The following is a 3,807-nucleotide window of genomic DNA, read 5'->3' as shown; positions in this document are numbered from 1 at the left end:
GCCCCGCGTGGGGCTCTGTGCTCACAGCTCAGAGCCTGGTGCCTGCTTCGTATTCTGTGTCTCCCTCTCTCACTGCCCCTCCCCTGCTTGTGCTCTGTCTCTCTCTCTCTCTCTCAAAACTAAATAAACATTAAAAAAAACTAAATAAACATTAAATCTTCCAGAATTTGTAGGCTAACGAAGACACTTCAAGGATGTCTCATGGGTTGTGGGTTCCATTCATGGTGCCACGGTTTAAAAATGTGGAAATGGTTCCCTACTTTCCGGGGCTGGGGGTGCAGGGGGCTGTGAACCCCTTGTTGAAATGTGCACTCCTGCGGGAATACTTGGAGATGAATCCCTACGGATGCTGATGTCTTTTACCCTGTGTTTGCTCAGCACTGAGGACATTGCCTGTGCTGCACCAACTGTGTGTTTTTGTGTGTTTTTCTTTTTTTGGTTTGTTTTTTCCATTTCGAGTTATCTTGAACGCAGAGCCGTGCTAAGCCTGTTCATGCCTTTCCAGGCTTCCTGTTCCAGGCACCTGCTGGAAGCCCCGAGGTCGCCCCGTTCAGTTAGTCAGGGCGCTGTGACCCCCATCAGGGCTCCCAGAAGGTGACTGGGATGGCGATAGCTGGTCGAGAGCATCCCTTCTGGAAGCCGGGCACGTTGTTATGAGTCAGAGTTTCGAATGATTTACTATGTGCCTTAATTAGGACTGAGGAATGATCCTTCTCAATGGATTTGGATGCGTGTGGCTTCGAGTCAGGGAGACCAGGAGCCACAGGGGAATCCGTATCTTTGTGGCGAGGGCGCTGGGGGCAAGCTGCACACATTTTCCTTCATTTTCCTTTCCTTCCAGCCACGTTGGAGCGTAAAATGTTCCTTGTTGTTTACTTGTTTCTGGTTTACTTTGTAACCTCCCCGTATATCCCGCGTGCTCGAGGGTTCACGGAACTCTAATATTCACTGGCGAGTCGCGGTCCCCAAATGGGTTTCTATACGATTGTTGATGTGCCTCATGGACCACCTGAGGTCACCGTTTATTAATTATACAACGGGCTCCCTGACGGGACACATCCACAGAGATCGGCCTATGGGGACGTCCAGGCGTGGACGTCCACATTCAGCATTATTTCCCTATCTTACACTCTTAAAAAATAACCAACAACCCGCGTTCCTAACTAATGGCGGGACTTCATTTGCAAGCTAACTTTTAACACAAGTTTACAACAGTCGACAAAATGTTATCAAATGTAAATGCATCAGCCGTGAAGCACCCATCGGAAAAAAAGAAAAAAAGACATATTTTGGAATGAAAATAGTGCTTTTCTTCCCAGGGTTTATCCAAATGCATTTATTTTTAGCTGCGAGATTTTTGGTGGCCAAAAAAAAAATTTTTTTTTTTTTTGGAAATAATCCCACGCTTGTCCATACTGCAGAAACTCTGTTTCGGCTTGATAAGGCGTTCAGGTGTTTGCAAAATATTTCCATCCCTCCAGCGATGGGAAAATTGGCAACAGTGAAAGCACGGCATTTCTGTACGCACACATTTTGTTGCTTGAAAGCTGCCTGGATGGAGGCTCCAGCTTGAGAGTCTCAGCCACCGCCTCGCAGGGCTGGGCTGGTCTTCCCAAACGCCCTGCCAAGACGTCGGAGCCTGCCTCCCTCCCTCCCTCCCTCCCTCCCTCCTTCCTTCCTCCCTCCCTCCCTCCTTCCTTCCTTCCTTCCTCCCTCCCTCCCTACCTCCTTCCTTCCTTCCTCCCTCTTTCCTTCCTTCCTTCCTTCCTTCCTTCCTTCCTCCCTCTTTCTTTCCTTCCTTCCCTCCTTCCATTCTCCCTCCCTCCCTCCTTCCTTCCTTCCCTCCCCCCCTCCTCCCTCCTTCCCTTGGAAGGCTGGAAACTTTGTCTTTGCAAACAAAGCTCTCTGCCTGTAGGAACAGAGCACTGACTGTATAGCCATCATCTGCAAACCCCGAGTCTGTCCTCTGCCCCCAGTTGAGCACACCCACCATGCAGGAGACTCCGCTGGGCTACCCCAAAGCACACACCCATTGCATCTGGTGGACAGCTTCTGGGGGGCGTCCTCTGTCCTGTGCAAAGATGCATGGAGTTATCAAATGCTTTCTGCCAGCACTCGTGATACTTCGGGGGGAACAGGACGAAGCCATGCAGATTTTGCCAAAGGCTCACCTACCAGAGCCAGGTAATGTGCTCATGTGATTGGGGGGAAAGGCCCTTCTCTAGGTACCCGTGCCTCATGGCAGATGGAATCCACCTCGTTCATGGACACTGAGTATATTTATTCCAGAGCCACCAAACAAGCATGGAAGCTACCCCGTCAGCACCTATGTCAGCCTTAGCATAGGGACTCCCTTGGACACCCATTGGGTTGACTGGGAAAGTTCAGAATGTCATGAGAAGCTTCAGAAGGTCATGGCGGTATTAGGAGACGTGACCCTCAGCATCACATAGATTTCTGGGACTCCCATTGGGTTGAGCGAGAAGCTTCAGACTGTCATGGTGGCATTAGGACATGTGACTGCCAGCATATGGACTGAGAACTGGCATGTCACTTGTGTCCACACTCATCATAAAGTCCCAGACCAGCTTCATCCACACCTGTCACTATGCGTTGGCTTCTGGATCCCTCACAGTTTTCCCCCTTGTAATTCTGTCGTCTTTGGAGGAAAATGTGTCACTCGTCGTCTATCACCTGTATATCTGGTCAACCAGACTAATAAGCTAATTATGTCAGAAACTTCTGTGAAGGCAGAAATTACATTATTTGTAAAGACTTGGGAAAAGCTGTGGGTGAAATAAAGAAGGACGGGCATTTTTTTTTATTCTGGGGGTTCAACGAGTCTATGAGATTGTACAAAAATTAAGAAGAATTGGTGGGGGGGGGGCGCCTGGTGGCTGAGTCAGTTGAGCGTCCGACTTCGGCTCAGGTCATGATCTCATAGTTCGTGGGTTCGAGCCCCGCGTGGGGCTCTGTGCTGATGGCTCGGAGCCTGGAGCCTGCTTCGGATTCTGTGTCTCCCTCTCTGTATGCCCCTCCTCTGCTCATGCTCTATCTCTCTCTCAAAAACAAATAAATATTAAAAAAAAAAAAAAAAAAAGAAACGTGGGTTGTGGAAGGAGTCACAGTTAAATATGTGAGTTGGGTGTTTTGAAAAGAGAAGGATTTTATTAAATATTTTAGTTTATGTTTGTTTCAGGAAACTTTTGCAAGTAAAAAAACGTGTTATGTGTAGAACGAGTCCTAACAGCCTTGTTAGCACGGGGGGGTGTGGGTCTCGTAAGGTGCGTGGTCCACATTATCCTCTGAGTTATGTGTTTTCCCAACTATGTCGTGCCGTTCCCTCTAACACAAATCACCCAGGAAGCTAACTGTTGTGCCAGCAGGGAGTAAAAACAAAAGAGGCTATATCGACCAAAACATGTAGGAAACCGTGGACTACGAGAAGTGAGCTCTGCATTTTTAGCCAAAAGTTCTCCCGTTTTAATTTAGTTGCTGAGATGTAATGCAATGTTCGTGGGGGGGGGGGGGGGGAAGAGAGATCGTGGTACCATTCTCTGGCTCCCCCAACCTGCTGGCATAGAGGATGCATGTTTTTTGCCTTTGGCTTGGGTCGTGCCTTAGCATTTCGAAGAGATTGGATCCCAGGGAACAAAACCATTAAAACCCCGAGCTTCTTACTAGACTAATACTACCATCCATAGAGTGGAGTAGATACTCATCGGGCGAAAATGGAATGGTTTTCCCAAGGAAGCAGCAGGTGCAGTATTCATACGTCACGTGCCCTGAAGTGAACTATACGATATG

This window comes from Panthera onca, chromosome Y, assembly GCF_046562875.1.
Source record: "Panthera onca isolate mPanOnc1 chromosome Y, mPanOnc1 haplotype 2, whole genome shotgun sequence".
Taxonomy (NCBI): Eukaryota; Metazoa; Chordata; class Mammalia; order Carnivora; family Felidae; genus Panthera; species Panthera onca.
This window is presented reverse-complemented; position numbering follows the sequence as displayed.